The sequence below is a fragment of the Cuculus canorus genome, chromosome 17 (assembly GCF_017976375.1).
Source record: "Cuculus canorus isolate bCucCan1 chromosome 17, bCucCan1.pri, whole genome shotgun sequence".
In the NCBI taxonomy this organism is placed as follows: Eukaryota; Metazoa; Chordata; class Aves; order Cuculiformes; family Cuculidae; genus Cuculus; species Cuculus canorus.
The window spans coordinates 13,219,726-13,243,772 of NC_071417.1; the positions used below are offsets into that span (position 1 = coordinate 13,219,726).

General features: G+C 45.4%; 1 long non-coding RNA gene across 1 annotated transcript in view; it reads left to right on the forward strand.

Annotated features, from left to right (window-relative positions):
• Positions 1 to 24,047, forward strand: part of LOC128853916 (uncharacterized) — a 71,024-nt gene extending 46,977 nt beyond the window's left edge. The window contains exon 5 of the long non-coding RNA XR_008452739.1: positions 23,894 to 24,047. This is a non-coding gene — a long non-coding RNA (uncharacterized LOC128853916). The remainder of the gene's footprint in view (positions 1 to 23,893) is intronic.

The window sequence follows — 24,047 nt, forward strand, 5'->3', positions numbered from 1 at the left end:
TCCATGAGCTTTTTGGGAACCAACACAATCCTGGCTGCTCTGGTGGACTGAAGCCAGAGACAGCTCTCTTTTTCTTTTGGGTCATTTGTGGAACATCCTGAGCATTGTTTTCAAAGCAAAGGAACTTTCTGGGCAATCTTCCGTGAATGTTTTCTTCTGTGATTTGATGTCAGATGTGGTGTGTCTGGTTTTCAGTACTGATCCTGTGTGCATATTTTGTGTTAAAGCCTTTTGTTCGTTTTTCACCTCTAACTTTAGTGTCCTTATCTCACTGGGGAATTCAGGCTGCTCCTGGGCCTAAGACAGACCTCCAAGGAGTCTCGTACCAGCAGGGCTGTGGCACCTCTGGAGAAGAGTTCCCTTACCTTTAGAGAGAAAAAACACCTCTCTGGGAGTCCTTTTGGCTATTTTGCTTGATTTCAGATAAATAATTTTCCATTTCAGCAGTTCCCAGGAACACCCCCTCCTGCCTGGCCACTGAACGAGGCTGGTAGCTCTCAATATGTTGGGATCTATGGCAGATAAAAGGGAAAGGTTTTACTGGAGAAGAGGTACTTGATATACTTGAAATATTTCCTTAAAAACAAATTATCCCACTTCCAACCTGTGAGCTGTGGGCTAAGGTGTCTTGTGGTATGGATTCTCCCATGAACAGAGCCTTACATTTTTCACTGCTGCTGCGTTAAAACCCCTCACCCTTGTCTTACTGATATCTTTATCAAATTCTTGTTGAAACATGTTGTTTTTTTTAAAAAAAAAAAAACACACACACACAACCCAGCAGTGAAAGCTCTAACTTAACGCCTCATGTTCTTCTCAGATTTCCAAAGCACTGAGGCCTTGCGAATGTGTTTCCAATATCCTCTCCTCCCTCTCTGTTAGTGTTTTACTCGGCTCCATGCTGTGGAGGTCCTGACCCTTCCGTCTCCAGGGGAAGGGGGCGGGAAGGGGGGTCAGGCCATGTTAGAAAGCTGCAGGCCACAGCCTGTGAAATGAGCCCGGCTTCCTCTGCTCCTTTAATACATTTAACCTGGAAGAGGCCGTTGCCGGCCAAAGATTAGATTACCAATGCTGGCATGTTTGGCCTAACAAATGGCAAATGTATGACGTGCCAGGCAACGGCTAATCGCTGTTGACACAGATCTATTGCCAGGCCTTTTAGAGGAGGGGATAGTTCATGTCTGCAATGGAGTTTTGTCTTGACGACTGAAAAGAGAGTTGAGAAGTTGAGAAGGCCACTGGAATACCTGTCTCTTTGAATCTGAGGCCTCCCAAACTGTGTGTCATTTGTTAAAGGTCTCGCTGGCCCTCTCCGAGGACGATCTAAATGTCCTGGCCTCCTCGAGGCGATAGGACATGAGAGCTCGAACCTTTCTCATAGCAGACCTGCTCTGCGTGTGTCTCTCTCTGTACCTGTATCTCGTCTGTCCCTGATTCCCGGGCAAAAAAGCAAACGAATCATTTCTGCTGTGTTGGTTTGAAGGGATAGCAGGGTCAACCTGCCTTGCTTAGAAAAATGTTTTTCTAGCTGCCTTTCCGTGGTCATGGCTTCAAGAGCGTTTTGTGGCTCCTTTTCTGTGACGTGGCTCTCACAAGAGCGTAGAAGCAGGAAGCTGAGGTGCAGCCGCTCGTTCTGGCCGAGCAAGGCTGCTTTGCGGTTCTTGAGTTTCATTTCAAATTGTCTTTTCTTTGGTTCCTCTCATGTCTAACAGTCTGTGCTCCATCTTTCATTTGCCTGCTGCTGAGAACTCTTACCTCCGCAGCTGAATGTGGGGCTCCTTTTTGTTTTGCTTCCCATGATATCTGTGCAGTGTTTCTGGTGGAGACTTGCTGTGTGTAGCTGTCACTGCTGTGCCCTCCTCTTTCCTTATGTGGACTGGTGAGGGAGAGCTCTCTCTTGAGTGTAGTCAACCTGAATCTTGAAAGCAGAGTTGTCCGAAAGCTCAGACTGTCAGTCCCAAGATCTCAGCTCCTTTTCTACCTGCTGTAATAGTCAGGCTAATTGTCTTTTAGCTTTGCAGTTCCTTAAATCTAAAATTAGACCAAAATGTCTTAATGAGTAAGCGAGCTCTGAAGGTTTCACGGGACAGCTAGGAGGAGCAGAATCACTCTGAACCCTTCATAGTCTAACGAGGGGCAGGGGAAGGACGTTGCAATGAGGTCCTGTTTGAGACCTCTGACTGTTATTTGGGATAAGACCAGACTATCTGGAACTCTCACTGCAAAATGAATGTGTGTCTAGATGAGATCTCTGTTAAAAGGTACGTGTGCTGTGTTTAGCGCAAGGAGAGGTGACAAGGGAGGATGTTGAAGTAGGAGGTGACAGAAGGGGAGAGGAGGAGTACTTCGGCAAAGTCAAAAACGTAACATGCTGAAGCTTGACATGTAGTAAGCAGCAAACAGGCTGAGATTTAGCTAAGAGGGCATACGTTTTGTTTGCCTCAGTGAACTGATGGCATTAGATCCATAGCCTTTCTTTCTGCTTTCCTGTTAGTGTTTAGAGTTCATATGCTTGATGGCAGAAATCTCTCTGGTACCTTTCTTAAGAAGGCATCTGTACGATTGTATTTGATGCTGTTGACAGCCTGGTCGGCTGCCAGTCAACTTTATCTTCAGTGCCTGATTTCAGTTTTAAGAATTTCTGCTGCAGATCAGTCTTGTGCACCTAGATGCTTCAGATCTTCATAAACCTTGTCAGGCTAGGATACATCACATCTAATTTTTCCTTGGTGCAGAAATCATCGTACCTAATTTTAGACATGCAACTTTTGTCAAGTCAAAGTGAACCATCTATAATTCCAGTCTAATGGTTGGAGAAAAATAGGCCGTTCTGCCAGGAGTATTCATTCTGTCTTGAAACGCAAGATGTGTGGTTGACATCCAGGAGTAGCCCTTTGGCAGCTTCCTGGTTTGTGTTTTGCAAACGAGTGGAATCTAGGTGACTCATTTAGATCTGGAGAGCATTCATAGTCGTGGGAGATGAATCCCAACTTTTGAGAAGATATCTGTGCTAGAAGGTGAAGACTGAGTGCTTCTGGGAGCAATGCGAGGTCCCCAGGTGTTTTCAATACCATTGCCAATAGAGTCCCGCTAAATCTGCAGCGTGCCATAACAGGAATGGCTGGTGCTGATTGGAATGACTGTTCCTCCTTCATGTGTGTTCCTGCATTTTGGACAGTGGCTCAGTGCTTCGCCTTGGCTCCTTCCCTCATCCTGGCTGTGGGGATGGCCAGTGCATTACTGCATCTGTACTGACAAGGTGTATTGCTCTGCTTCATTTCCAGCAGGGCTGTCCCGTCCCAAGAGAAGTGTGGGAGTTGTCTTCCTGAACGTAGTTACTGGAGAAGACCACTGAGCGTGGCTGCACAGTGATAACGCCCGTGTGTTTGTGAGGCCCGATGTCTTTTCATAATTTACATTCTGGCTGTGGAGTATTGGTTTTATATCTCTATATTGTTCGGGGCATACTTCACTGTTTTATTTAGCTTGGAGGAATTAATGAATCTCTTTATTTTGTAGGCGCGTTTGAGCGGGATAGATTTCATAGAATGGTTTTGGTCAGAAGGAACCTTAAAGCCCATTCAGTTCCACCCCCTGTCATGGGCAGGGACACATCCCACTGGATCCGGTTGCTCCAAGCCCCATCCAATCTGGCCTGGAACACCTCCAGGGATGGGGCGGCCATGACTTCTCTGGGCAACCTGGGCCAGGGCCTCACCTCCCTCACAGCAAAACATTTCCTCCTAAGACCTTATCTTAGTCTCTCCTCTTCCAGCTGAAAACCATTCCCCATTGTCCTATCCCTGCATTCCCTGATGAAGAGCCCCTCCCAGCCTTCTCTTCTCCAGGCTGAACAACCCCAGCTCACAGCCTGGATGAGTCTCTCTTGCCCAGGTGGCCTTGGTTGTGTTCATAGAGTGATGTTGGACCTGCAGGAGGAAGAAAGCAAGTATTTGTAGTCGTAGACACGTTGTGGTTATCTTGCAGTGTTGCTTTTACTTTAGAGACAGGTGTAAGAATACTACAAAATGCAACTATAAAGGTAATTTAAAGTTTGATTAAATAGTGTGTGCTTGTGTGTACTGGGTTTGTCCCCTCTGCTTGTTATGTGCCTCATGCTTGTGTATGTGGAAATGTGCATAGTTGAGGAACTCATGTTCTCCATGAAATTTAAAATGCTCTCAATTCAAGTTAAAAGAAAGGAAGAAAACAACAACAACAAAAAATTGCCAGGAGATATTTTTGCTGCTTTTGTTTTCTTCAGAAATGAAGAGGAAAATAAGGGTGAGGAGGCAGAGGGGGGTGAATTTGTGTGTGAGGAGGCTGGAGCTGGGAAAGGCAGAGAGGGTATAGCTCACAGAAGTCTCATCAAGCTCTGTCTCGGATGCTGAAGCTGTTCCTTGGTCATGCGTGCAAAGGCTATGAGATGGGGCAGAGCAGGACCTGAGGGAAGGAAGAGAAGAGAGTGAAGATGCTGAAGGGGGTGGGGAAGATGTGGAAAAAACAAAACAGTTACAGGGCAGAGGAAGGGAGGCTGAGTTCGGTTTAATTAGGAGAGAACATGAGAGAAAGCTCAAACAGCACACACACACCCTCTGCTCCACACCCTTACCCCCCAGAAAAACAAAATTCATCACACTGATTTTTTCATGGTCTGGCAGTCAAGTGATAAAATTATCAGATGAGGGTCCCGTTCTCCTTTCCCGCAGTCACTTTCGCCAAGTGCACCACGTCTGAAATAATGAAGCAGATTTGATTAAATTTTCACTGGCTGAAGCAGCCACGCTAATTTGGAGATGGGCTTATTAGTTTAATGACCGATCCGAATAATCAGAATTCATTAGCATTAGTGCCACTATTGTCAGCTCAACGTTAGCCCTGGGCTCCGGTACACAAAGATGCACAGTTATGTATTTATATAGAGAGAGGCTGTATTTATACACAGTGAAAGAGAGAGGAGGAAGAAGCGAAACGAGAACCATACATGTGCATTTACATTTTATATTCTTATTCTTGTCCCTTACTGCGTATCCTTCTCCATTTGCAATCTGCAAAAAGAAGAATCAAATTATAAGGAGGCTTTGTGAGAGAGCGAGGCTTGCAGTCTGCCAGGGGTCATAGCCTGACGCTCGGGGTAGGTAAATTTTGGAGCCCAGTTTGCAGATAAAGGTGTTTTCCTCTTGCAAGGTGCTGTTGGCTTTGCTGGCCATTACTTGGATCCAGAGATGGTAGGAAAGTGCTTAAGGTTTGGAGCTGGGAGAGGCTCCAAGAGAGGCCCAGTGATTTGAAGGTATTTAATCTGCTTCTCACAAAGCGCGTTTGGAACAAGTTGTCTGTTGGTTGGTGAAAGGCTCTTAGAAAGACTTTGGGCCTCGTTTCCTGTCATCATGAAGGTATGATCTGGTAGTTTTTCTCTGAAAATCAATGAAGCTTGTAGAAGGTTGGCTTAAATGAAGAGAAAAGAAATTCAGTTCCCAAAGCTCTGATGGTGGTAGCAACTTAGCTGTCAGCTCTAACTACCGCTCAGTTAAATGCAATAAAAGAAGATTAATTTAACATTAAGGCTGCACAAAATGTCACAAAATACAAATTACAAGCCATGATGTTTGCTCAGGCTGGCTGCATGTCATGCCTGTCTTTCTGATAAACATCTTTTCACGTAGAGAATGTGTAGAGAATATTAAGTCCCACACTTAGTAGAAAATGCAGGAGCGTGTAAGGCTACTTACGCTGTAGAAAAGGGTGAACGTTGTAGTTAGTAGTAGTTGCATTTCCTTACATTGCAATCTTTTAAAGCGGTAAAATTCTATCACTATTTTGATTGGGATTTTTTGGTTTGTTGTGGGATTTTTACTTAATATTCTTGTTTAGATAACTTGTCTAGATTAATACGTATCCCCTTTGAGCTAAAGTGCACAGGAAGCCTTCACTATCCATATATTTTTATCAGGTACCTATTGCTCTAAAATTTGTGAGACTGGTAGTTTTACCGGTCTAGATTTTCCTCCCCCAAAAGCACACGCCAGGGTCCGTTACTTTGTGTGCCTTGCCGTGCCTGTGCTGTGCACTGGCGATGTTCAAGATCTAACCCGGACCCGATAGACACTGTGTCTCCATCCATTTAACTGCTGTTGAAACCCAGGTGTTTATGAGACAGTATCTAACACATCTTGCTTGTTTGCTTTTCCTCCTTTCTTTGCTACTTTGAAGAGAGGTGTTTTTCTTTTCACCTTTACAACTCACCTCAAGGGGTATTCCATCACCATTATATTGACAAAGTAAGATATATTAAATAATATCTCCGAGACTGCGAATAAATCACTGATATTTGGGGAAGCGCTGTTAACACCCATCTGTCCATGACCAGGGTTTATATATTGATGTATTGAGGAGAGCACACGGCGCTGGAGTCAGGTGAGTGATGGCAAAGACAAAAGCACTTGCAGGCATAAAGATGATTGACTGCAGAGTTTCTCCACCTGATTCATTTAAACACTTCTGAAAGTTCTGTGTTCGTTCATTTAAACTTTGGACCTTCAGCTTAGATGCTCAAGACCAAAGAGATCTTTGGCCCTTTGACCTTTTCACTTGGTGAGATCTGAAAAGGACGGCGGAAAGGTCCATACCTGAGCCCCAGAATTCCTGGTTAATAAATAGCTGTTTAAATTTTGACGAAGAGATTTCTCCTTCACAAATCTGGTGTCTGGGAAAAGCACGTCTTCTGGAGAAAAGACGTCTGCTGTGGTTCGGTTGCATTTGTATAACCACGGGCATCAGGTTGCATTAGTCGGGTATGGAGAACTGAAAAAAACGCACATTTGCCTTTATTAACTCTAGCTTCTCAATAAATACACCTCCTGGATGCTGCCTTTCACCATGCTCAGTACCATCGGTTTGTCTCGTGGTATCATCTACCGAGGTCTTTACAGCTGCGATTTGGTCTGGCAGAAAAATACCTAGAACAAGTGTTCCTCCAAGAATTAGCTGGGGTATTATAAAACCCTTACGGCTTTCTACTTTTAGCAACTCCAGACACTGTCCATTCTATGTGGCTTTGTGTGTTGCCTTGGTGTGGGAGTGGGGTCTTGGTAGAAGCCTTTAGTCCTTTTTAGCCGCCTGAATAAGCAGATGGACTTTCATGATTGCATGGTTTTCCAGCGTCTGACCTTTTCTGGAAATCTGCCCTTCTTTAAGGGCTTCGGTAGACACAAAAGTTCTTTGAAACCTGGTGCTGATTGGATGAGATTGAGTGCTTTGAGAACCTGACTCTTGGCTCATTCAATAGTGTGACTCCATGCTTCGGTTCTGGATATAATTCGGAGCGATGGTTGTTCACCTTGATTATCTTTTTGGTCTCTCAGTTCATGCCATACTGGGCATTGGAGGTATCATTCTGGGATTTTGTTTTGTTATTAACTTGTGCGGATGAGTCATTTCTTGTGATCTGCTCTCCTGTGAGCTGCAAGTCTGACTGTTTTACACTGGGTTTGTGGTGGATCCAGAACGAAGCCAATGAAATTGGAAGCAATCTGTGATCATTTTGTTCTTCCTGTCTGTTCTTCCTTTTTCTTTCCACCCAACAATGACGATGTCAGGAGATGATTGCTATTTACATGGGAATCACCGTACTGGATTCAATCAACAGCCTCTGCAAATGAAATCAATGCCAGATGCTCCAGATGAAAGTGCACGAGTTCCGCAGAATGAAGAATTCTGCGATTATGTGCCCATAGATAGATTCGTTTCCTAGCTCAAGTTCTAGCCCCAGATGTACAGAATAGGGGAGTTACTCTCTGGGGACTCCAGTTTTCAAATTCCTTCCAGGGTAAAGGATGGAGTAAACATTAGAGGTACCTCTTCTTCTCTGCACTTCGCATACTCTTTCCCTTGTGGCAGGAAATTCTGACTGCATAATAATGCATCACATTCGAAGTTTAACTTTGATTCTGCCTTTACTGCACCCATTTGCTGTGTAAAAGACAGATCTTAGCAAAATGTCAGCTTCTTGACAGCTACAGAATCGTACAGGTATGTCTTAGCCCTGACTGCAAAGAGTTGTCCCAAAGAACACGCGGGTTAGAAACTCCTTTCTCATGCCCTCTTCTTTATTTTTTTTTGTGTTAAATGTTGCCCTTGCAGAAGAGTGCCTGAAGCGCAGCTGGCAGGAGGGCAGCTTCAAGATACTGGGAGGCGCGTGTGTGTAGTAAATCCTGTGGGCTGATACTTCTATAGGGTATGTTTATACTCACTTTGCCATTCTTGATTTATCTTCAAAAAATCGTAGATGGTTTGGGTTGGAAGCAACCTTAAAAGTCCTCCAGTTCTAGCCCCCCTGCCGTGGGCAGGGACACCTCCCACTGGATCACGTTGCTCCAAGCCCCATCCAGCCTGGCCTTGAACACCTCCAGGGTTGGGGCAGCCACCACTGCTCTGGGCAGGCTGAGGTTGCTAAGGGAAAAAAGAGGGGCTGTTAGGAGCTAGGTGTGCAAAGGCATGTTTGTATTGGGAGATTTTACATCCATGAAAAACAAGTGTCTTTGGAGATGCTGATCGTATTGAAACTCTTCTGTAGTCCTGAGCTGTGAGATTTTGAAGCCTCGGTAAACATTGATGAAGTGTTTCTGAATTTGACCCACAGCTGAGCTGTTTGCTTTCTCTTCCTGGATGCTTTGTTATACCAGGAGGTAGAACATGCACTCTCTCCTTCTTGGAAACAGTAAGTGACATTCATTTCGCTTTAGGAAGGTGTGTACTGCATATAATTACACCATCGTGAAGTTCTGCGAGCCATACATGAGCCTTCCTTTCTTCCGTTAATTCTAGTTGGTCTTCCTGAGCACTAGGATTTAAACTAGGATTTGATTCTACAGACGCTGACTTGATCTTGCCGGGTCAGCGTTGGTTCCAGGTTCTCCTCGACACCAGGGTGGTGTCTCTGCTGTCTCAGCTGACAGAGAGGGGTTTGTGCATGAGGACAGTGCGAGCACTTCTTTCTGCTTTGGTTGTCATGAGGGGAGTTCTCTGCATATGCTTGCTTAGTCACTAATTGGTCATTAAGAATTAGATACAGAAAAATTCACACTGGGGATGTTCCCTGTGTAGTTACAATGAGTGCATCTGGCTGCCTTTCCGTAAGATCGGGATCTCTGGCTTTTTCTAGTGCTGTAGGGAAGACACAGCTAACGTAAGACTGGCATTGCCAGGAGGACCAAACGACCTTCAAGTGCCCATTGAAGTTTGGGTAGCTGATGTCCTTGGCTTCTGTGCCCCTGGGGAATTTAAAGGAGCATAAAAACTTCTGAGATGAATGAAATGAAGTAAGTTTGGAGACCTGTGCTTGAGAACGGCGAGAGTCTAGAGGCAGCACAGAGTGACATCAGGGGATACTACATACGTAGGCCCTTATTAAGGGGCAGGACATGGTAGGAAAGTGGGTCTCCCACAACAGGATATCTGCTAGAATATGTGACATAAGGCACCAGGTCTTCCAGAACTGTGAAAGGATCGCTGTAATGTACGTAATTACAGGGGTGAGAAACCACTGTAGTCCCAGCAGAGGTAAAGCAAAGTTGAAGCTCTCTGTAGGATGTCTGTCTGTCAGTTCTGGCGGCTGCACAGCCCCTGGGAATGAGTCAACTGGAGCTGACCAGTAATGTCTTTCCCCAAGCCATGCCAGCTCCAGTCTGGGCAAATCAAGAACGTGTCAGCTTGATGGTACGAGGGTGAGTAAGTGCAACACCTAAAAGCTGGCATGAGAGAAGTATACTGCAATTTCTTAGCCAGCCAGCATGGATCCGCGGCCAGCAGGCTCAACGTGAGCCAAGTGCATAACAGAATGACAGTACGAGTTAGAGCCTGGTGGTTTCAGCACAGGGTTTTCCCACAGGATCCTGTTGGAGGGGAGCGGCCCTACAAATAACCAGCTCGTTTATTGTGTGCACACTGTTCTGTATGACAGCCTGTCTGCATACAGGCTAGAAAGGTTAAAAGCTGTTCCTGGTGAGACCAGTGACGCAGTAGCAGGAGAAGAGGTAGGTGTGTGGTGCCCTGTAATCACTGCTCACAAGAGCTGGTTTTGGTGGCCACAATGGTACCCGGATGTGGTAGCAGCCCAGCATTGTCTTGTTTGAGCAGTTCCTTGAACAGCAGTTTCTTCTGCCTTGTGTGGGAGAACTCGCCTGGGAGGACCAGCTGGGGAGAGTGGATTTGGAAAGGGCTTTGCCAAGCTGCTAGATTTCTAGGTTGGGTGTTTTTCATTTCTTCTTGTTTTGAGAGGACCTTTGTCCTTTCCAGTAATCTCATTTTCATGCTATTTAGACCTTCCTGTAAACAAAGACTTTATTTCCAAGGAACCCCAGGTTGTGCACCAGTCATTAAATAGTAACAATTTCTGGCTTAGCCCTACCTGGACTCCTGATTTACCTTTTGTGTTGGGTTTTGATTTATTGGGAAGAAAATGTTCTGCCACATAAATATAATACATCGATAATAACAGGCTATTGTTTCATAGAACAAAGTGTAAGAATTGCCATCTGAACATTTGTCAGCCTAAAATTAAAATACGTCCGGATAGGACATTATTCACACTATGAATACAGTGCACCAGCTATGGTCCTGTTCCAGTTTGGTGAAACTGGAAACCAGTGTGTTAGATTGCATCATTCCCTATGAGGATGAGGCGGTCTTTCATTTGGAAACTACATTTTTCTCCTGCCTGGCAGGTTGGCCCTGTGCTGTGCGATTCCAGTGGGCAGTGCAGCGTGGAAGGCGAAACACTGCTCACTGTGCCTCTGCCTGGGTTCCACCGCAGCTCCACAGCGCGATGGTTGATCCTCCAGTAGGTGACACACCACCTCCTTCAGCCACCCGCACCTGAAGGTGCTAAGGGAGACGTAAACCAAGCTGCTTGCTTGGGTTGCTAGGGAGCGGCGGCAGGGAAGCTCCCTTTGGAGTGGGATTATGGGATATCAGCAATGCACCTACACAATCCTCTGCATTTCATTTCCCTCATTCATTAGTGTGAGGTTCTTGTATCTCCAGGGATGGTGTGTCATCTTCTGGTTTTGTACGAGGGGAATCACCGTCGTTCTGTTCTCTTTGTGGCTGGCACACAGACCAAACCGCTGGCTGGGGAAGCTTGAGCGGTGCATTGTTTGCTGAGCAAAGCTTTGGAAATGGATTGAACTGCAGTGAGTGTTGCTGCTCCTTTCAGACTTTCTGACTAAAATATGGTGTTGGATACAGTGGGGATTTAGAGCCCTTAAAGTCCCCGATTGCTCCGCAACAGGGGGAAATTCCCAAGAGGAGCTTTAATGCAGTGCCTGGGACTTCCAAGCTCCCAGTTCTGCAGGGATGCTTGGAGGGAGGATGGTTCTGCCTGCAGAGGGGTTTGGGGCTCTGCCCTGTGGCAGGGGGTTCGCCCTGGCCCTGGGGGTGTTCTCCAGGATGATTGCCGGCAGGAGAAGGCTCCAGCCACTGAGCGGTCTTCAGTTTCACTTGGGCAAAAAGGGAGGGGAGAAACTCACTGGAAGTAGTTGGAATACATTTCTGCTGTCTCATGGTAAATTGTGATTTCTGGTCATCTGAAGCGGCTCAGTACAAATCATTCTCTGTGGGCAACCACCGCCAGCTGCAGCGTGCTTCTGAGAGGCCGTCTAAGAACATGATAAACGGAGAGGGAATTAGCTGCTGCCTGTTTGTGAGGAGCTGTCAGTGGTGCAAAATGCAGCTTTGATATTTCTTCGTGGCTGTCCCAATTTCCACTTAAAAGAAAAACTCTTCTTGCTCCTGACAGGCAATTATTGTAACACTGGCACAGATTTTCCTTTCACAAAACTGCCTCGCTTAAGTGAGCCAAGATTACAACACTTCTTGGAATCTCTTGGTCAGAGGTATGGAGCTGGCTTCCTCCTAAGTTTTCTAGTTCTTGGCTTGGGATAGAGTCAAGATGCCAAAAGGCAGAGGCGTAAAAATCTTTCCTTTTGAAGTTAATCAAATAATTTGAACATTTCTCACCTCTACCTTAAGACTGTTGGGATTATTCCAGTGGCATATGGTAACCTTGAAAGACCTCCAGCACGCATATCAGACTTGTCTCTCTGGTTTTAGTATGTACGAGTTCTCCCCTGCAATCTTTCCTCGTTCTTGATGACGTTAACAAATCACTGTACAGCTCCGTGGGATTTCTCTGGAGATTCCCTGAAGCGGCAGCAGCCGAGACCATGTCAAGAGAGCTGAACTGAAAGGTTGTGGCACTGTGTGCGCTCTCCAACTTGTGCATTTGCAGGGTGCCAGGGGAGCCCGAGCAGGGCTCTGATGAAACACTTGGGCTCACGTGTGAAGCGTACAGTCACTTTCTTCATTTGCAGCCTCTCTTTTCAGACTTGCTGTTCATATAATGGGAAAAACCTGAAAATATCTCCGAGGGAACCGTAGGGACAACTAGAAGGAAAGGGTTTTGGAACTCCTGAGCTACAAGACGCGTGCCTGTCTCTCTGCAGAGGCCCTGTTGGGAGTAGTTTAACAGCAAGGGACGTGGTGGAGCTGGATGGGAGGAGTTTAAAAGCAAAGGACATGGTAGACCTGGCTGGGAATGGTTTAATAGCAATGGACATGGTAGGGCTGGATGATTCAGCACTGGGGTTCAAACCTAGGAATTGGTGGGTTTATGACAAAGTCGCTGTCACTGCTTTGCCGCAGACTTTCTGTGTCACCTCAGGCAAATTGCTGGAAGGTTCTGGGCTAGGATTGTGAGGTTTGAAGTATGTATTTTAAAAAGATCTTCAGAAAAAAAAGACAGCCACTATGTTGGAGCAGGCCAGCCTGTTAATACTTGCACAGTAACTTGAGCAGCAGCTGGTTTCTCCCTAGTTAAACTTGCCAGACTTTTAGTTCCTAACCTCGCGAACAGGACTAATTGTTTGTAGTCACCTGACAAAATGCAATGAGAGAATGAAGGGTTGTGAAATTGCCTTTAAATTCAAGTGTGGGGAGAGTGGAATTATAGAGAAACTGGATATATCGCACTGAATTAGGGAGGAGAAGGCAATTCCTTCACCTGTGAAGATATTCTCCCACCTTGGTGCAAGAGGTGAGCTGGAGGTGGGGAGAACAGGCCATAAGCAGCATCTGAATTACTGCTTTTTATCCAAAAGAACTGTTAAATGTGTAAGATTTTAATGGAAAAGACCTTTGAGGTCATCTTGTTCCAACACTGGATTATTTGGATCAGAAGGCACAGAGATCTCAGAAACTTGGCTTTGCTTTGCCACCCAAATAAGGAGCGTTTTCTGCTCCTGAGGTGGGAGGAATTACCCACTGAGCTCTTGAAGCAGCAAGATGAAAAATCAAAGCAGCAGTGATGAACGAAGAAGTTCATGTAAAAGAAAAACAGATGCAAGCCTTCATCTAAGAACTAAACTGACACGGAACTTACTGTTTTTCTTCCTCTGAACTTCAGAAACACTTCTAGTCATTGTGATTATTGCTTAGGGCATTTTTGTGGCTGGATGGATCCAGAATAAGGAAGTTCCAAAGGTCTTCAAGGAAGCCCATTGTGGTGTCAGTCACTCGGTAGTCCAGCTTAAAAGGCTGCAATTAAATTCAGGTAAAAATCCGTACTTGCTTTGATTCAGCAAAGCAATTAAACATGTGCTTCAGATCCACTTGGGATTCCAGTGTAACCTTAAAGTTAAGCGTGTACTTAACATTTTGCTGAGCTGGGGCCTGGGTCTTTAACCCTTGCTGGAATATGAACTCCTTTCTAATGAGTGCTGGCTTATGACAGGCCTGTTTCTCAGTAATGTTTGATTTTTTTGCAACCTAGAAGTCTTTGGCTTCAGTGGGCTTTGGATCATGGCCCAAGAATGCAATCCAGAAATAATAATTTACTGTATTTACATTGCATGTAAATTATATATGAAGAAATGAAACAGCATAATGAATCAACCACAGGGGCTTTTCTTCCACGCTGATACCAGAAGAGAAAAAGCCTGTAGGCAGCTGACAACTTTTCTTACTAATACTCTTGAGCCGTCCTCTTATTAAGTCTTGTGTTTTCTCTGGCAAAGCATCCCCTAATGTTACCCTCAATACAACCTTCTTAGTCTATAAATGAGATTTTGATTCTACTCTTATTAAAATGTACCAGTGAGCACAGGGTTTACTGGTGGGAAAATCCCACTAAGTGTTTCTGAAATACCCTTTAACTGCTTGATTTTGAAGATGATAGCAAAACTTCACACTCCTCACCATTAAACGTACAATAGCTGATGCTTACATCTCCCACTCTGGCAATATGAAGGCAAGAAAGTCGATAGTGTTTCACTGCCTTTGCTGTCTGAAGGGTGAGGAGGGCCTTAACACTGGTGGAAATTGGTACTCGGAGAGGTTGGGAGTGTGTTGTTCTGTCTGGGAGAATATCTTCTAGGGACAAAGCACTCCAGGATGCAGTCCTTACTCCTTACAAATGTGAATCTACAGGTACGAGCTGGATCCCATAAAGCACGGATCTGTTTTGCGTGCACATGTTTCAGCTGCGCAGCCCAGCGGCTCTGCCTGCGCTGCTGCGGGTGCGCTGCCCGCCTTGTACGTGCTGCACAGCTCCTCGCGGCCAGTGGCTGCAGCTGGGCAACCAGCCGCAGCGCTTCTAGTCCAGAGGCGTTCCACAGGGATTTTGCGATAATTTCTGCTCCTCTTATCACTGCAGCCCGTGGCCCTTTATTCCTTTGTGGTCTGTGGTTTTTTTTCCCCCAGAGACATCTCAGTGCTTTTCCTCCTTTGTTGTCGTTCTCCAAGGTAACTGATCCGTATTCCTTCTAACTGAATTCAAGGAGTCTTGGAATACTTTTAGCCTGAACTAATATTTTGTATCTCGTCTCTGGGAGGGGGTTTGAGCCGAACCTTTGATTCAAAATCTGTTCCTTGAGCTGAGTGAAGAATGGCTGCAAAATGCAGAGCTCTTCTCCTTTTGCCAGGTATTATTACTCCATTTGGTGAAACATTAGAGTAAGAGTATATTCATAAATAAATTTAAAAGGATTAATGCATGATGAATAGACTGTGTAAGCATATTACAGGCACGGTTATTATGTGATATAGGTGATCATAAGTCATGGTTAAATGCAACCTATTGACCAACTGGACTCTATGAAAGTCTGTAACAAGACATTAGCCACTTGTTAACAGAGCTAGTAATCACTTATTGATCTCACATGCAGTATTTATACATCCGCCACCCTACAAAGTGTGGAATTCAATTCCAGGATCTACTTTTGAGTCCCACTTACTATAATGGGTGACACAAATCTTTCACTTATGTATGTTTAACTGTCAGATAGTGTCAGGACCGGTAATAGGTGAATGCTTCAGGTCCACGATAGTCGTGGGCGGTAGTACCGTGACTATTACTAATACTGGGTTGCCTGTGCTGGAGCTACACAGAAAGGAGTAACTTGTTTTTTGTGAAGCGCGTTAATGTGCTTCAACTACGTGAAAGGAGGTTGTAGCAAGGTGGGTGCTGGTCTCTTCTCCCAAGTAACAAGTGATAGGATGAAAGGGAATGGCCTCAAGTTGCACCGAGGGAGGTTTAGATTAGACATCAGGAAAAATTTCTTCAGTGAAGAGGTTCTCGGGCACTGGCAGAGGCTGCGCGGGGAGTCCCCATCCATGGAGGGTTTAAAAGACAGGCAGATGAGGTGCTCAGGGATATGGTTTAGGTGAACAGGTACAGTTGGACTCCATGATTTCATAGGTTTTTTCCAACCAAACATTTATGATTTTTACATTTGTTTTTGTTGAAATTAGAAATGAAATACACAGATTTTTAAAGTTTTCCCTCAAGGTACTGAGACCATTGTCAGGGGCAGCCCAAGTGATGGGCGTCCTGTGAGACCAGCATGATGGGAGACCTTCAGGTCCTCATTACTGCACGAGTCAAAGTAGCCTAATGTGCCCAAGGCTAAAACAAATCTCGATGCTCCCCTGAGAAATGAGGTAAACGAACCCACCTCTGCTGAATCTTCCTCTTTGAAAGAACTTCTAATTTCTAAAATAATTGTTTAGCTTGAATTTTTCTGCCATTCTTTCTTAGTCCTGTCCAAACACAAGTGGGAAAGCAGAGTGCACTAACCGTTCCAACCACCCCAGTGAGATAACAGGCAAATAAGGTCCCCAAAAGTCCGTGAAAATGTTAGAAATACACCAGTGGCCAGAGATTCAGTAATCGTTTCCCTTTGAGAGCGGGTAACTGATGTTGAGAGAGGCTTAAATGGTCAGAGTCTGTTAGACAGGGAGAAGGAATAGAAAGGTGAAAGGTGCAGGGAGATGAAAGAGAACGGAAGGGAGAAAGGAGGACTGGGAGAGGGACAGAAGCTGAAGGAATCACCCTTGTTAAAGTAAGGCATAAAGTAAGGTGATAATAAATGTCTCAGCAAACCCATCACGCAGCCCCGCGGTGCAGAATGACGTTGTGAAGAGGCCTGCGTTGCTGCTCTCTTTCTAGTAGGAGGAAGTGGTGATTTTATCGTGAGAGTGAGAACAAAATGATGGAGAGGCCCATCCATGAAGCAACAGAGTGAGGAAATAGAAGGCGCGCAGCCCTGGAGGCTCGTCAAGGATGGCCCTTATTTCTCTGTCTCGCTGTGTTCCTCTGGCTCTGGGACCCAGAGCGCACACAGCCCCGTCTGATTTAATAAAGGCAGGAAGCAAACGGTGACAGAGCCATGAGAGACTGCAGATAGGGGTTGGAGAAGGGTCAAACTCATTAGTCATATGATGTGATGTAGTGTGTGAGGAGGGGGAGAAGCTTTGAGGGTTAAGAGGAGTGGAAATAGTTACAGCGCTCAAAAAATTGATGTTAACATAGATGACCGGAATGCTGTTCTGCAGTGTGGCTTTTAGGGGTAAGGACAACATCCTGGCCTTTCATCCTTTCCCTTTTCTCACTTTGGGTCATGGTTTTATAGGTTTGTTTTTTACAGCCTTTCCAGTATTGCTAAAAAATGGCTATATTTAGTGTTTGGAGCACACAGGGACTCGGATCAGGGGTCCCAGCAGGGCTGCTGCTGCCTCAGGGTCAAAACATCTGTCCTTCTTCGAAAACTGATGCTTCCTCCTAGTTGGAGCAGGGGTCAAGCATGAGCTTCTCAAACCGTGCGTTCTTCACTCGACGAGGCTTGAAATGAGCCTTTCCCTTGCGTGTAGAGGTCCTCCAGAGGGTATTTGTTGACCATGGCAAGTGATGAAGCATCAACTAGAGAGATAACAAGGGAGAATAAGCACAACCACAGCTCACACGTTCATCCCTCTTGCTCTGTGAGGAACCTACTGGAAGATGCTGAGATGGTCACTGTACAGTGGAGTTTTCTGTGTGTCTTTGGAGCAGGAGCTGCCCTGATGCTGAGCCTGGGGGGGAGGTGGTCGGCTCGTACCCGGTAAGAGGGTCCCTTACTTCGTGCCCGTGTTTCAGTGCACAACAAATTGCTGAAGAATGAGCACAAACACACATCATCGCTGCTATTAATGAACTTTCCTGAATATATATTCATTAAATGCACATTAGTATTTTTAGAAGTGGTTTCTATTGTTCATTCCAGGAGTGTGTTTGTAGGTTCTAGGTACTGCGCTGCTTTTGGGACAAACTTTGCTCATGGCAACAGATCTGTTTATTTCTAATATTGTCTATTTTTTGATTGAAAACAAAGGTTGATTTTTTTCTTAAATATGAAACTAAAATGGTTACTATAGGCATCACGTCATAAAACAATGAAAACAGCTCTGAACTTTCCCTCAGAGATGTTTATTGAAGTTCAAGGGGGTTTTATCGCTCCCTCTTTCTCGCTGTGGAAGGAAATCCTAAAATAGCACAGTCAGAACTTTTTTCTCAGCATGTTTCTGGTTCAGCAAGCAGCCACGCTTATTGAGTGATAAAGGCTGGAAAAATGTAATTTTTAAGTGAAAATATTTTCCTAATTTTTATCCTCCTTCATTTCTCTAAGATTTAAAGATACCTGCAGAATTCAGGATCTTACATGCAGCTTCTGCAGCTGGCTGGAGCACTTTGTGTTCCCTGAAGCCTCCGCTTCTCTCTTCAATTGTTAAATAAGTAAATTTGGTTTGGCAAAAACTCAGGCTGCGCTGAACATTAAAAACTCACCAGTCCTAAAGATAATTTGTCATTCTTCAGTGTCTTCTGCATCAGTATTGTCCTGAACAAATGGGCTGATGAACAAGGAGGCTCAGGCTGTGAGCTGACGTAGGAGTTGGAAAACTGTGCTGATTGACACCCTCCAAAGAGCTTGTCCTGAGTTTATAACATCAGCCGTGGTTTAATTCAACGTCTTTATTGATAGAGTCTCCTCTCTCTCAGGGCTACCTTGTCACAGCTCTGCAGGGAATGGCAAAACACCTTCTGTGGACCTTGCAGGAAGCAGCAAACTGGCTTCCAGCGCTGGCTGTGCCGAGAGCAGGGCGGAGAGGGGCCCGGCAGGATAGATGCGAGGCTGACCGACAGACGCTGCATCTTTGTACTTGCGCAATGGCTTCAAGTGCTAGTGGTAAATGGTGAATTAATGCTTCTTAGATGTGCCGAATGGTTTAGAGCTGCAGCTGAAATCCTGGGAATGTAGATACTATCACTTGATGGATGAGTTACAATCTCATAACCAGCACTAAAGGACTGGACTATCCGAAATGAGATGTTTGGAATAGATCTTGTTGTTTATTTGGCTTCCTGCGCATTCAAACACACCAAAGGTGTCGAAACAATGGACCAATTGCAGCAGAAATGATGGCTGTGGAAGGTTCTGGCTTTCTCCATGCACCAAAGCTTGGTTCCTGCCTTGGGAGGAAGTCTATGTGTAGCTATAGAGTGAGGAATATGACAGTGTAGAGTGAACACTAAGCCCCGTACGCTTTGAGTACCATGGGATTTTTTGTCATCCTGGTGCTTGTGATGTTTAGGCTAAATGTTTAGCCATAAAATATCATTCTGCTTAGTGTGGTTTTGCCTTGTCATCCTGTAATCTACTACATTTACCTCTGTTTTCCTCTTTTGGCAGTGCCCAGGCCTTACCACTCTCTTTATACTGGTTTAATATATTCTTATGCCTTGGTAAGGCACCTGCAGCATTCTGGGGACAGATGCGGGCCCACGAGCAGTAATGATTTGTGCTGTACCCTATCCTCTCTGTTGTAATTGGGATTTTCTGCCTTCCTCCTTCAACCCCCTGGGCTAACGTGCCCTCTTTGCCACCCTCACTCAGTCAGACAAACATGTTTCTTGGAAGGTCAGCGTAACCTGTAGGAAATTCCTTCTGTCTCTGAGCTGGCTCATTCATCACTAGTCATAACCATTCTGGAATGTGAACTCGTAGTCTGTTATCTGGCTACTGCTAGTGATGATGCCCGGAGACGACAGCTTGGTTTTCAAAAGCTAGGTTGACCCTGAGGGGCGAGGAAAACTTGTTTTGACAGAGCAAACATGACATGGAAGCAGTGCAAGTGCCAATATGTGCAGGAACAAGGTGTTATTTTCACAAGGTGGATTCCCCACAAGCCCCCCCACACCCTATCCTCCCAACCGGGGAAAACACAGCAATGTATAGGAAACAAAATATTCTGTATGTTTTTCCTTCCCCAAAAATGCAATTAAAGCAGAAAGGCTATCTGTGTGTATTTTGGCAGAGAGAAGAAATTAAATGGGTTCATTTGGGAAGAGAACCAGGTGTGTCTCCCCCTTTCCTCTGTCCTGGAATGGCAGTGGATCAGGTGGACGGTGCGATGGGTAATGAGTCCCAAGACCTCTCTGAGGTTCTGCCCTTTGTCTCTGTTCCCCGTCCCCACTTGTCCGTTCGGAGCACGATCTCTCTGTGTGGTGCCTCGCGCTGGGGGGCTTCTGCCCTGGCTGCCACTTCTTAGGCTGCGGTGCTATAAGGAATGACAACAATCTCAACTCTTGACCCTGGTGCGATTATTGTTCCTACATGTTCTGCTTTCCTCAAAGACACAACAAAACAGATGACTATGTAGCTTTTAAAATGTCAGACTGACATTGTGACATTAATATAATTTAAGCCCAACGTTACCAGTTAATTCACTTCGCTTTCTACTCTCTTCATGTCTTGCATTCCTTGTTTGTGGTGCTCAAAGTCATGTGGTGACACCCTTGATCCTGCTAAGCCAGGGTTTCCAAATGGTCTGAATTGGAACAGCCGGATGCGTCTTCCTTCGCCTGTGCCTGGGAGCTGGCGCTCTCACTGAGTGTGTCAGAAGAAAACGCCTCTCCTGCTAGAGCCACAGCAGGACACAGTTCTTCTCTGAGAAGAGCGTTTCTCTGTGGGAACCAAGATTGTCACTGAACTGTGAAGGAAGAAGCAAAACGCTAAGGCAAAGCACCCTGCAGGTAAGAATAATGTTTGTGAAAACCAAGAGAGTGGGATTTTCTTCTGGGGAGTAGCCTCCATCTCGTTTTTTAATGACATCTGCTCTAGGTTGTTCTTAAGGTATCTGGTTCTGTGTGCTGCTAGCACACTTGAGGGACCCACGTAGTATTCCGAAATGAAAGGCCTAAAGAAGAAATTGAGCTGTTTGAGCAGCAGCTTCGGTCTTGCAGAAATCTGTGTTTAAAGGCAGAGCCTGAAGATGTTTAAATAACCAGACAAGTGATGCGTAGGTGTAGTAGCCCTTTTCATAGTCCCTCTAAAGTACTCTAGAAGTCTGAAGACATCTTTCGCGGTTTCAGTGTGAAGTTGAAAAACACTTGCTGAAGACTTAACAACATGCTGTGATTATGATAAGTTAAGATGGTTTATGTTTTAATACTGACAACTCGCTTCCTTTTCGTGCTAGAACCAATAATGACCTCAAAGTGGTGTCAAGGGATAAACCAGCATCTTTTCATGCCTGGTGGGAGAGAAGCAGTGGGAAAGTACAGTCATGAGCAATCCCATGCGGGATGCTCCTCTGTGTAACTCGGCAGTGTCCTCCGAGGTTAATTCGCAGTGCACAGCTGCACTGCTTGGGGCGATAAGGATGCATTAAATGAAAAGGGATTTCCCTCTTTGGGAATCAAATTAGAGCAGTCCAGATCAGGCCAGTTCTTTTATCTCTTTCTCACCCCAACAGGAAGTTTAGACACAAGTCCCCAAAGGTCGTTTCCTGGTCAGAAACGTCTGTGAGGCACTGAACTGAAAGGGGTGTGGGGATGGTGCTAATAGCCTTCCTGTTAAAAGTTGGGAAGATAGGAACAAAGTAGCAAGGTCTTGTGAGAAAGATGAGGCGGCTAAACGTACGGGCACTAGAGATTGCTCAGAGTGATGGGTTAATCCCCAGCATGAGTGGCAGAATCGTTCGCGGAGGGGAGAGCTGCCAGCAGCAGTGCTGTCAGTGCAGAGTAGTTCTCTAGATTGAGGCCCTCAATCTTTGACCTCCACGCAAAGACCTCAAAATCAGGAAGGAATAGAAAGAATACAGCTGAAACCAAACATACTTCCCTTGTAAAGTTTACTGTCTTAAGTACAGGTCAGACATGATGTGTTCAAGAGATTTCTTTGATTCCTTGTTATTCCATAGAGAAAGAACAAAAGTAATTCCCTCAGAAGCTGAAAACACAATGGTTGTGTGCTAACTGGGAGGGATTGTCAGCACAGACCCAGTTCCTGCTAAAAGTGAATGAACGTTGATCTGTAACTTGAGTGCAAGGAGTTGGTGGTCCCAGTCCAATCCTGGTTAGATCAGACTTCACAGCGTTAGAAAATCAGCAGTGCCCTTGCTACTGCTGTCAGCAGAGCTATAGCAGCTGATGGAGGGCGATCTCCCCCGACACCAAGCGGAGCTGCTGCTCCTCTGGAAGTCAGACTGGGAGGCTCAGCGTCCAGAAGTCCGTTTCCATCGTATGAAGCAGCCATGCGGCGTTCCTGGTACTGGCATGCCAGTTCTTTATGTATGTTTGCTGGCATCAGGACTTGTAAGACTTTGTTCTTTTCAGACCTACGAAAGCCTCCAGGGACTGGCTACTAAACCCTGTAGCACTGTCTGGTAGCTGATGTAGCAGAACCTCACTCCGGTAAGTGCCATAGAAAGGAGCAGTGCTGAGATGCCTCCCTCTTACTTTTTCTTCTGTGTGCACTAAAACCGCCTTTTAAAATCCCTTCTGCTGAAGGTCACTTGAATGTGGCCAGTGTTATAGAAACCTCTAATGCTTTTTTGCAACAAGAGTGCCTTCATTGTCTATGCAGCTAAATTGCAATCAGGAGAAATCCAGATGTTTGTCTGAAAGGGAGACAATGTCAGAACATTATTTACCTTACAGCTCACACCAGAGATGCAACAGCGGCGCGTTTATCGCAGCTTTGGCATTAATCCCATTAAAACAATGGACCAAATTCATCACTGATAGAACTCCATTGTTTCAGCGGAGTTGCACAATGAGAGACATTGCCCACTAGAAAGACAGTGTTGCCTCTCGTATTGGAAAGGGTGGAAAAAGGTTTTGTATCCTTTGATACCAACACAAATGATCTTCTAATCTCAACTGGTGAACAATTACCAGCTTTTCAAACCTGGTACACACAAAACAAGACAATAACTGTAAGGTTGCCAAGTGACATCCTTAGATCATTTCCATAGTCTTGTGTTGTCGTCTTTTTTTGGCCAGAATTCCTTTGGTCTCATTGATGTTGCTCCCTGTGCGTCCCGTCATTTATTCTGTTCGACAGCCAGCGTCATATACTGAGAAACCCAGCAAAGAAAGGCAGAGGTCAGACTTGTGACATCTTTTGAGCTATGTATGTTTATGTAACCCAGCAGGGTTCATTTCCATCAAAGATGGAAATAGCATGTATCGCTGCTGCTGTGAGTTACGATGGGAGCATGGTTGAGAGGGTTGGAAAGAACAGTTAAGGAGGCAACTCTGCTGTGTCTGCAGGTCTCAGACTGCACTTGTCTCACTGGCTGCTTCTGAAGACTCCTTCTATTTATGTATTGCTGGTTAGAGTCATACCTGCTAAATAAATGATGGTAGAAGGGAGAAAACCTGTAGCGAGACAGTGTGAGGGCACTGATAACCAGTGGGTGAGTCTGTATGGTTGCTCTTCAGGGGCTGCAGCAACAGAGGGAAGGGAGGATAAGCAACGTGAGCATGTTGAGCACATGCTGGAAAACCCATGGAGCTGCAGGGCCTTGGATGTGTGTGGAAGAATTTTAGAAGCCCATTCCGAGACTTGGCCACTGTTTGGTGCACAGCCCTGGCAGAGGGACCTCAGTCTTTGGTTCCATTGGGAGCAAATCGTCCTTTTCTTCTCCCAGCTCCCTGGTTAGTTTTTCCAAGCAAAACATACCCTTAGTTCTGCCCAGAGGAGCTGGCGCTTGTCGCTTGGGAAGGTCTGCCTGAGGTGGACTTGTTGCTAGGGATAGTCGAGTGACAAATCTCCTTCTTGACATCTCATCGTTGGAACTCCAGGCCTTTTCTGTGCCTTTCTGGAGGAGACACTCTACAAGGGTTAATAATGGTTTTTCTGAACTGTGATGTGCAGGAGGTCAGATTAACTGAGCTGACTGTTCCTCTAAGTTCTGAGGTTAAGATTTGGTAATAACGAGGTGGTTACTACGTGCTTCTGATGTGGCTAGGAGCAGTGAGGTGACTCCTGATCGTAATCCTGACTTCCACACACGTGCTGTGACACTTTCAATTAAATATACGTGCTGGAAAGGAAGCTGAAATTTTCATTTATTAAAGTGTTAGGAACATGTTTTGTGAATGCTTGTGATGTGCTTTGAGACCTGTGCATAGAAGCTGCCAGATAGAGTCAACGTGCCAAAACCCCTACAATGAATAACTCTTAAAATATAGATACTTCTCATGTTAATCGTGTACTCCTCACATTCTTATCAGCAGTAACAAAGGTCATCGTTACCCTCGTGGAAAACAAACACCGCCAGCCAAACTGGAAAACTGGACACAAGCTCAGAATTCATTCCCTGCACTTTGCTGTTCCTTCTCATGGCTCTGAATGGAGAGGAAGCTGGAGATTTTCTTTAAAGACAACCCT